We start from the raw sequence: 11,470 nt of genomic DNA, 5'->3' as shown, positions 1-11,470 counted from the left end.
AGAAACCTAGAATGTCTCATAGTAAATGTACGAGAACAAAAAACCATCCCAAGAAGTCTCTTTTGTAAATGACTACCTGTTTTCGTTGAGTGCGTATAACAAATACAATTTTATTTTCCTTTTCCATGCATAATAAATATTATTATTAGTTTTGAGCTTATCCTAACAAGATCGCAAAATTTAATTAAACATTAGTTACACTTACCGATATGCTTGCCTCGAGTCGGGGTCTAAAATCACGTGCCAAGTAATATCAAATTAATACATGCCGACCAATCTCGGATTCACCACTCTACCAGTCATACCAGTCATACTTCGCCGTGCAAGAGATTGGCCATGAACCCGTCCGCTTAATTATAGCCCAGGTATGGCTTTAATTCAACTTATCATTCTCGATATTTTTTAAAAATTATCTCTCACAGTTGGCATTGGTTCACAGAAATTTTCGGTGCTCAATTTTATGATAAACTTAGACGAATTCAGAACTAATAATACACCCAATCGAATAATCTGGCGATCTTGCCTCAAACTTTTGTCCTGAGTTTGCTTGCCCTTTTTCTGGACTCACTATCATTTTTCACATATATGAATATGAGCTGTAGTTTTTCGTCAGATTAAATGATTCACATTATTATATGAAGAATTTTAAGTGTGAACTACAAATTTTGCACCTCATGCAGAACTTAAAATTAATTGCTCACGTGGATTAAGAAGGCGTTGCCAAATCTATATCTTTTTGGGTTTAATTTATGGATTGGACCATTACAGTTTTCCTTTCTACTGTGGTTATGAATTGGAGCATATCAGTTTTTAAAATTTTTTTTCCATGATGGGTTTATGAAAATCATCTGCATTGTTGCTTTATTTTAATAGGACCATATTTTCATACTATCATACTACTAATGCTTAAAGGCTCGCGATATATTAGAATATAGTCACCCTCCCCTTTTCACTATTCTGACTTCGTAGATGGATATTACCAACTTTATCTCTACGTTTCGAAGAGTTTATCCAGCCAGTCCCCCTTGCCCAATATTCTCCCAAATAAATCATCATACTCTTCGGCTTCCGTTGAGGTTTGATCGCATCATCCGGATTTTGAAATACCTTAAGCAGGGGTATATATCAGTCTATGTCATTCGTTTAGTCTAACATTTGTCTGAAATGAGATATATATCTTTATAGAGAGTAAAAGAAAAGCAATCCACCTTAGATTTGGTCTTTGTGTTATTTCACTCAATCCCATATGTTCCTTCTCCAATGTGTTTTGCTCCCCGTTCTTATTTGTTTTTGTTTATGTTTTAGCATTTTAGGCTCTACTCTATCATCAACCTCTAACTGTTTGTCCATTTCTTAACATTTTAGATTTTGACATAGAATAGAGCTTTGTATTGATAAGCTCCTTTGTATTGGCTCTTAGCTTTGACAAGGAACTTTTGTATCCTTTGACTGGCTTAGATTTCACTTGTTTGGGTCTAGCCTCCGATTTTTTCTATATTGCTTCGTAGGTTTTTTTTTAAAAAATAATTAATTTGATTATTATTCGGAGTTTCTTGTTAGCACTCCTGATTTGTATTGTGGCTTGATGTCCTTGTTGGATATTTTGTCATTGATGTCAAAGGATGATGATCAAGGTTTGTTTAGCAATTATTTGTTTGAGCTACTTGGTTGCTTGGTTGCTTGGTTGCTTGGATGAGCTGCTTAGTTGCTAGGTTGAGCTGCTTGGTTCCTGGCTTGACTTGCTTGAGCTACTTGTCTACTTGGTTGAGCTACTTGCTTGCCTGGTTGAGCTATTTGCCTGCCTGGTTGAGCTACTTGTGTGTTACTGATTGAAGGAGCTGGATATTTTGCTAAGTGTGTTATTTTGATTTGAAGTGCTGAGTGTATGATGTTTTCTTTAGTTTTAGTGATAATTGAATTTTGTATTTGGGTTGGTGCTCAAACTGAGGTTGTTGCCTCATATGATTGGAGTTGGTGCTCTTTGTGAGTTGGTGCACACTTACGTAATCTGGGTTGGTGCCCATTTTTTGTTAATGAAAGCTATCGTATGCTGTGGTTTTTTACCTGAAAGGGTTTTCCACGAGAAATTTGGTGGTTGCATCTTGATTGTTGCTCTCTTTATGTTTTATGTGGTTTCATGCATTTAAAATACTGATTCATGCCCCCTCCCCACTTTCAGTATTTCCTGTGTGCTCCAGTCCTTATCACTCCCGTTAACCTATTTTGTTCATTTCTGTACATTAATATGATTTCTTTCTTTTTTGGATGGTAATGCATTCTTTCCATCCAAGAAAACACGGAAACATCCTGAACCTAAGATTCTAGATACCGTTCAAATTGTAAATATTTAGTGGCTAGTTATGGACATACCTTCAAATACATGCTTAAGGTCATGCTTAATCAGTGCTTGTGTGCTTCTAAACTATAATCACGTAGAATTTTATTGCTTTACATAGTGGTTTTGGCATTTTTGTGGCGTTAAACAACATGGTTAAGAAGGCTGTGTCTATTCTTGCAAAATATTGGTCTTTTGTTGTTGCTCATTTCTTCCTTTCTTATTCCATGTTCCCACGTGGCTAGTTAAGTGCTATTTCTGCTTAAATTTAAGCAGCTGGAGTGTTCCTATGGAGATTTTTTAATTACGGGAAAAGGATAAACTGGAATCTATTCCTAAATGGAGCAGCTACTGTTTAAGAATTGAAAATAAGCTTTGAAAAAAGAGGGGGTTGGGAGGTGGGGGGGAGAGTTGGAAATAAGCAGCAACTGCATATTGGGAAAAATGACATGTGGCTCCACAATTTTTTTTTCCTCCGTTTTATTTGCCTCCAATTTTTACTCCAAATTGTACTTGCAAAAATTATTATTAAAAATTTCATCTAAAAATACGGCTTAATTTCATTTAAATTTAAGCAGCAAAATTGAATATTCATGGGGCCACCAACTCCACCATTTGCTGCCCAAAAAGTTGAGCAGTGGCTGTGTAATGTCTCCTTGTTGAAGTAGGATTTATTAATAAATAATAATAATAAATTAAAATATAAAATAATAAAAATAAAAATTAATATAATTAAAATTTAGTTAAGTTAAATGAATGGTGGCATGAAATGAAAAGTTGTGTCTCCCTCAAACATGAGATATAAAAGGGAGAGAAGAGAACTTCATTTGTGGAAAAAGGGAAGAAAGAAAGAAAGAAAGAAAGGGAGCAAAGTTATTAAGGAAGCATTAATGGGAAGATGATATGGAAGTGACTCTTTCAAAGGGGCAGCAATGATGAAGGGCTGTGACCATTTCGAAGGGTGGTACTTGTGAAAGGTTATGACCATTAAGAAAAGGTGCGACTCTCCCTCACATTGGAGGATATAAAGTGGAGAAGTTTTCATTTGAGAAAGAAGGATCCATGGAATAGTACAAAATATCTGAAGCATTAAAAGTAGATATAGGACCAGGCCTAAATCAGAGATAAGAAAATCTGGAAGAATGATATGAACATTTATCAAAGAGATCAGAACACAAATACAAATCTGCAAACAATAATAAAGTAGGCATATAAGGAAAAGAAGAGGAAACATTAAATCAATAACTAGAGAATCAGACTTGATGTAATAGAAAGGATTCTCATATACAGATATATATATCTGAGTATAGGAAGCAAATCGGATTGATATAAACAGTAGACTTGTGCATTTAAAGAGGGAAACAACATCTAATTGAATCTGTTCAAATTACCACAGCAGACTGAAAATACATAACCTGCAATTATTCTACAAGTATATTGGGCAAGATTTAGTGTCCTCTCAAAAGTGACATTGCAAGTGATATCAGAGCATGTTCTTGCCAGCCTGAGGAATTTCACCTTTTGATTACTTTTCCTTGATACCTTAGATCAGGCGCTCATCCTCTGACTGGGGCGGAATTTTCATGTGGTCAAGGAATTCTGCCTGAGGAGAAAAAAAAAATCCTCCATGCCCCTTGTTTGGCACCCCCCTTCTAGCCTAGGCCCTGAATTGACCATGTACAGGAAAATGCCTTTTGGAGGAAAATTCCTCCATGAGCCTTGTTTGACGTTGTAGTACTTGCTTGGGTGCTATTTTGATATGGTCATGGAATTTTGGGGGTGGAAGAAATTCCTCCACCACCCCATTCTAGCGCCCACTTCTCCTCTTGGGCGCCAAATACTCTATGTCATGGAAAATTCGCCATGGAGGAAAATCCTCCATGGCCTCATTTTGGCGCCCACTTGCATTTGGATGCATTTCTCTGGATTTTTGCTCTGCCAAACTTAAGAAGATTTTTCAGTGCTTTCCACTTTTAAAATGCTCTCCACACTTGGCCATTTTTCACTCAGAAGCCTGCTTTTTCAAACTTTTCGAATTTAGAAATGTTCAGTAATGCTCAGTCTTCAGTGCCGGGGCACTTGCCTGTTGATGAACCTGTTAAGAATAGACTTACTATAAATAGTAAGTATTTCAAAATGTTAAGATTAGGGCAAAACAGGACGAGATGACACTTACTAAAAATAGAAATTGCTAAAAATAGTAAGTTTGATTTTTGGTGAAATAAAGACAATTCGGGAGGGCAGTGAAATCCCCCAAAAATAGGAACTTTCTAAAAATAGAAAGTTGCTTAGACTTCGCTCAAATTTCACTGGCGGGTTCCTTGGAGGGCTCCGATTCCAATCCAACGTTCAAATTTTCAAAAATCCTAAAGGAAATGCCTCAAATCCAAGTTTGAAGGGTAAAACCCTAAAACAAACAAAATAGGTTCCAGACTTAGCCAAATTTTTTCAAACGACTTGCAGACTTAACCAAATTGACCTTTAAACACTTGCAAACCGAGAAGGCTGACAAGATTGTCGTGAAAAGACCCAACAAATCAAAGCCAAAAGACCAAGAGGACCTAAAAAGTAGGGGGTCCCCATTTGGAATGGGGTGATGTGTGAAAACGTTACAATGTACTGCAATATCACTGATCCATCTTCAACATGCTTGCGGATGAAATGACAATGAAGCTCCACATGTTTGGTCCACTCATGGAAGACTGGATTTTTGGCTAATTTCAAAACCCCTTGATTATCACAAAACAAGGGAGTAGGTCTTGGTTGATACATTTGCATGTCTGCAAGCATCCTACGTAGCCAAATTGCCTCACAAGTTGCTTTTACTTTTCCTCGAGATTCTGCTTCGGTTAGGGAAAGAGCTATTGCTTGTTGCTTGTTGCTAGTCCATGTGACTACACCTGTATCCAAGCTGAAAACATGATACCCAGAAGTTGACTTTCTGTCATCAACACAACCTGCCCAATCTGAGTTTGTGAAACCAACCAGCCTAGGATCTTTGCTTCTGTTGTACATAATGCCAAAATCAGGAGTGCCCTTTACATACCTTAGCACACGCTTCATTGCAACTCAATGTTCAGCTTTTGGGACTAACATGAAGCGAGAAATATAGCTGATAGCATAACTGATGTCAGGTCTAGTGGCGGTGTGATAGATAAGGCTGCCTACTAGTTGCCTGAATGAAGATTCATCCACTACAGGTGAATCTGATTTGGCTGATAATTTCAGCCCTATCTCCATAGGTGTAGATGTAGGTTTGCAATCTTGCATCCAAAATTTATCCAACAGGCCCTTGGCATACTTTGACTGAGAAATGAATATGTGGCTATTAGTCTGCCAAACCTCTACACTGAGACAATAATGGAGGTCCCAAATCTGTCATATCAAAATTCTTGAACAAATTTTGTTTGACTTGCTTGATCAAATTTGCTGCATTGCTAGTAATGATGAGATCATCAACATAGATGACTAGAAATATAATATCATCACTAGTATGCTTGACATACAAATTGGGATCGAAAGGACTCCTCTGAAAGCCTTGATTAATCAAGCACTTATCAATTTTTATGTACCATGCATGAGGAGCTTGTTTGAGGCCATAGAGTGCTTTGACTAGTTTGCATACCCGGTGTTCTTTATCGACAACCTTGAAACTTGGAGGCTACGTCATGTAGACTTCTTCCTGCAAATCACCATTGAGGAAGGCACTCTTGACATCCATTTGATGCACTTTCCATCCAAACTGAGCTGAAAGAGTGAGGACAAGCCGAATGGTACTCATCTTGGCTGTGGGAGGAAATGTCTCCTCATAGTCGATGCCCTCCTTCTGTGAAAACCCTTTTGCTACTAACCGAGCCTTGTACTTATCAAGGGTTCCATCAACTTTATACTTGACTTTAAACACCCATTTGCAGCCAATGGGCTTCTTCCTTGGTGGAATATTTGACAATACCCAAGTGTTGTTTTTCAGAAGACTATGTTGCTCAACTGCCATAGCCTGTCCCCCCCTCAGGTACACCTTTAGCCTCTGAATATGTTTGAGGCTCATAAATACTGTGAATGTTGGCCATAAGAGCAAAATTAATTGTGTTCTAGTTGCTCTTGCCTCTAGTTGATCTACCCTCAATGAGCTCATCATCACGAAGATCATCGATGGTCTTGGCCCACCACTTAGGCTGGAGAGTAGAAGTACCAACATCTACTATAGGATGAAGAATATTACTTGGAATATTTGGAGCAAGCTCATCTGGATTTGGATCTAGATGTTCTTGAGGAAAGTCAGGTGGTGCAATGTCATGCCTGGGAGACCCCACAATTGTAGAGTCAACTGAATCTCTCCCATCAGGTGGAGCTAAGGGAAGGCAAACACCCATATCTGTAGCCTTTGGAGGCTGATCCTCAGTGCTCAAAACAAAAGGCTGAAAAGGCCCTTGTTCTTCATCAAACACCACATATCAATTGGATATGAGACGATCGGTGTCTACATCAATCAACCGATAAGCCTTATGGTTGTCACTGTAGCCGGTGAACATCAATTTCTGACTCTTGGAATCCAGTTTGGTGCGCTTGGCATCTGGAATCCAAACATAAGTTGTAGAGCCAAAAAATTTTAGATGACTGATTTTGGGCTTCTTGTCAGACCAAGCTTCCTCTAGAGTCATCTTCTTAACGACCTTTGTGGGAGACCGGTTTAGAAGATAGACCGCAGTGAAGACTGCTTCCGCCCAAAATTGCTTTGGAACATTTCTATGCTCCAACATAGATCGAGCCATCTCAGTGACTGTACGGTTCCGTGCTCAACAACACTGTTTTGTTGAGGGGTGTAAGGTGTGGTAAGCTAATGCTTAATGCCATGTGTATCACAAAAGTTAGTGAAATCTGTAGAACAAAATTCCCCTCCATTGTCGGACCGAAGAGTGACTATTTGACAGCCAGACTCTTTTTTCCACTAAGGCCTTAAACTTCTAAAACATGGTGAACACCTATGATTTCTGCTTAAGAAAATACACCCACATGCGCTTGCTGAAATCATCAACAAACAATAGAAAATACCCGCATCCAGTGATTGGAGTGTTCATGGGACCACAGATATCCGCATGAACTAGTTGCAAGACCTTGGATGCTCTCCAATTGTCTCCATCTGAAAACGGAGTCCTATGTTGCTTTCCAGCTTGACAAGCTCCTCAAACTCCATGATTCTGAGTTTGAATCTTAGGTAATCCAACAACTAGATCCTCCCAAGCCAACTAAGAGAGATAGTGAATATTCAGGTGCCCATATCGCTGATGCCAAAGAGTGCTGATGGAAGTACTCCAAGCTGCCATGGCGTGCTCTTGAGAATCACCAGAATCAACAAGTCTATAAAGACCATGATCCTCAATGCCAACAACAATTTTAGTGCAAGTCTCCCTGTCGACAATGTGGCACGTGCAAACCAAAGACAACATCCAGCTGTGGAGAATGCTGCATAATCTAATTGGCTGATAGTAGATTGAGCTTCATACCTAGGGCATAGTATACATCGAGAAATATCAAATCTCGTCCTCCAGATGAAATCTGATGTTGCCCTTTCCGACAACATTATACTCTTTGCCTCCTCCAAAAATCACTGTATCAGTGAAAGGCGCATACTTTGTAAACCGATCTCGATGATGTGTGAAATGCCGAGAGGCGCCAGAGTCAATGTACCAGGATGATGATGTGACATCATTAGATGGACGTTGGGCCATGAATGCATAGAAGGCAATTTCCTTCTGGTTAGGATGCGTGGCATAATTTTCTGCTTAGACCCTCCTTGTTTGAATTGCGTGGATGCTATCAACTTCCTACAATCTTTCACCAAATGGCCAAACTGATGACAGTAGTTATATTGTAAACTCTTCTTCTTCGAAGACTGCTGAGGTTGATCTGGACCTTGTCCTTTTTGTTGGAAGGACTGAGCTTTACCCTTGTTCTTATCCAAAGCTTTGGCTATGAAGGCCTGTTTAGTCGATGAACTAGCGCTGCTTCCAAACTGTTGCTTCCATCTATCTTGGTGGAGAAGCTTGTTGCAGAGATTAGGAAACTTCAGATCAGCACGAGTAGAAGAGATATTGAGAGTATCAATGATATGCTCGTAGGATCGGGGTAGACTTTTCAGTGTGATCACTACTATATCTTCTTTTTCCATGGTTCGACCGATAGCCTCCAACTGGTCACAGATGTCCTTGATCTTCGTAAGATGTGCCTAGATAGATGTATTCTCATCCATCATGATAGAAAACAACATATTCTTTAGAAAGAAAGCTCGGCTCTTGTCGGATGTCTCATGAAGACCCTTCAAGAGATCCCAGATCTCTTTCGCTGTTTTACTTGAAGACATCTGAGGGAGTTGATCATCTTTGATTGATAACTTGATAAACATAACAGCCTCTCGATTGCACTCATCAAATTTATCCTGGTCTATACTTGTTGCTACAGGACGAGAAGCCTTGCCTAGAACAATTTGATCAAGGTAACGATATTCAAATATCGTCAACATGCGCTATTTCCAAGTATTGTAGTTGTGGCCGTTGAAATTTTGATTGTGCTTCAACATGATTTTGGTCAAAGATGCCATCACGGAAACCGAGGTTGAAACAAGTCAACTTGGTGAAAGCACAAAAATTGAGGTAGAAGAAGTTGATAAAAAAATCAGAATAGAAACAACTGCACAAAGAATTTGAAACTTTGGAACAAAATTCGAGGCATGAATCCCAATGCACGCATTTTGAGGTTTTTCTGAAAAACCCAGAAACTAAAATTTCCTGCAAATGTGAAACCTGAATATTTTTGAAAAATAATATTGATTAAAAAAAAAAAACAGTCTATACACATCTTTCATACCATTGGGGAAAAAATGCAGATAGAGAATAGGGTGGATCAAAATCCTAGCCACGAAACTCGGAAAGATCGCTGATAGAGAACAGGGAAAATCGTTTGCAGAAAAAAATCCCCCGTTATGAAAATTCACAAAAAAATATTGCGCAAGCATTGGAAAAAATCGTGAAAATTATCCACGATGGTAATGCCGTCGCTGGAAAAAGCGGCTAGAACAAATGCAAAAAAATTGCCGAAGCACACAGTTGCCGCATTGCAAAAAACGCGAAGAAAAAAAACGTGACCCTCAGAGACAGAGCCGACGTGGGGAGAAACACACTGCCACTAGAAAGCAAAACCCTTGTCACGGGAAAAACGTGATGTAAAAAAAATGTCTGCCGGAAAATAGAAACTTAGAGCCGCAAAAACACCTGCAAAAAAATTCACCCAGGAAGAGAAAAAAACCTGTTTTTTTTTCTTTAAAAAAATAGATTTTAAAAAAAATCTCTCCAAGAAAACTTTGAAATTTTTCAATAAAAAAAACTTTTGAAAATTTTAATTTCCATGCTTTGATACCATGAAAAATAATTGAATGAATTAATTACGAATATACAACGTATATAAAGAAATTACAAGATGGTGTTCTAAAAAGAACAAACTGTAAAGCTAAAGCTTCAACATGAAGCTAAAATGCTTAATAAAGCTAAAAAGCTAAATAATAAAAATCTAACTATGCGTCTTTATAAAAGAAGCAATAGTTGCACTTAAAAGACTAAATGAACTAAAAAGCTAAAAAGCTGAATGACCATTAATAAAAGAACTAAATATAACTGACTAAAATATAATTAAATATTCTAATAGGTTTTTGAGGGCCTCAGCAACCTCGGCCTCCAGCTGATCAAGATTCTAAGACAGATTCTTCATATCATGCAAATCATTTTTTCCTGCTCCATGAACTTCTTTAGGTTGCCTCGAGTTTGATAACACAGGCCCTTCTCATCAATACCTTGTTTACCCTTATCAACATTATCCAGATCAATAAAAGTATTATTAGAAGACTTAGAAGCTTGAAGCTTCTGACATTTTTCAATGAGAACCTTTATGCTCTTGGCACTGCTGTGAATGGTCTTGTAACTCATATTGACTAAATTAGAAGTCTTCAACCTTGTTATTAGCAACACAGATCATGGTTTCCTTGTTTTGGAATGATAAATATTTGTCATATAAGGACATATGATAAAATCCTTTAATAATGCATTTATCCAATACATCATCTGGTGTCAAGAGTTCATTTGATCATTAAACATATATTCTTCAAAATTTTAGCCTTTTAGGAAATTAAAATGATCAAACTACAAAGTTAAAATATGCTATTTTTAGATATATATGATACTGAATCATCTCTTTCACACAATAACAGAAATGATAAGAACATGAAATCATTTATATTGCTGCTAGGATTGACCAAAATAGGTAAATGGGACTTAAAAGTACGACTAATGACATTGGCATGTGGAAGCCAAAAAGAAGATTCAATCCTTGTAGTGACAAAAGACTGCAAGCTACTAGCTAAGAACACACATAAAAAGAGAGTCGCTGTTTCAAAATCCCAATGATGCTACCTGTCAGACAAGGATAGCTGTGTAATAACTAATAAGAGTGACAAAGTCATCATACTTAGATGCAAATGGCTTGCTTTTGCACCATGTGAAGATTCAATATTGTTGGAACTATGTCAGAATTCACTGCATATCAACCAAAAAGTTCAAAATTTAGCAAATACCATTACAATCCCTAAAATGTCATTTGAAGTCATCAATAATATTTGTCCGTAGGAATGCATAAGAGTTTATTATAATTCCTACAAAAAATTGCTATTTCACAATCCTGAAATTCCATTTGTTTTCAGAGAATGGTGAAGATCCGCTGCATTGGGGCAAGGCATTTGGGTGGACAGATGATGGCCATGATAGCACCCAAGTGCTAGGATTCCTTTATAAACTGAATCAAAACTGCAATGCTAAGTTTGACATTAAATGAAGTTATCATTGTCTTCATTGTCTTCCTGCAAAGCTTGAAGTGAAAGGTGCAAAGGAAAGCTGGAAAAAGTTGAAAAGCAAAGGAAACAGCTGTATGTTGATGGCTTTTCTTCTATGATGATAGAGAAGATGGCAACATTCCAAAAGTGAAATACACAAGAGAAAGTTGAGAGAAGCTAATGCAGAACTGTGGTCAGAAGCCAAGCAATCAAATTCAGATGAAGGAAATGGATGGGAGGACGACAAAATAAAAGTTCTA

General features: G+C 37.8%; 1 protein-coding gene across 1 annotated transcript in view; it reads left to right on the top strand.

Annotated features, from left to right (window-relative positions):
• The first annotated feature begins 209 nt into the window (after positions 1-209).
• The window catches only part of LOC131060759 (uncharacterized), a 297,226-nt gene continuing 285,965 nt past the window's right edge, over positions 210-11,470 (top strand). The window contains exon 1 of the mRNA XM_057994137.2: positions 210-365. The gene's annotated coding sequence lies outside the window, so the exon portion shown is untranslated. The remainder of the gene's footprint in view (positions 366-11,470) is intronic.

Source organism: Cryptomeria japonica, chromosome 10, assembly GCF_030272615.1.
Source record: "Cryptomeria japonica chromosome 10, Sugi_1.0, whole genome shotgun sequence".
In the NCBI taxonomy this organism is placed as follows: domain Eukaryota; kingdom Viridiplantae; phylum Streptophyta; class Pinopsida; order Cupressales; family Cupressaceae; genus Cryptomeria; species Cryptomeria japonica.
This window is presented reverse-complemented; position numbering and strand designations above follow the sequence as displayed.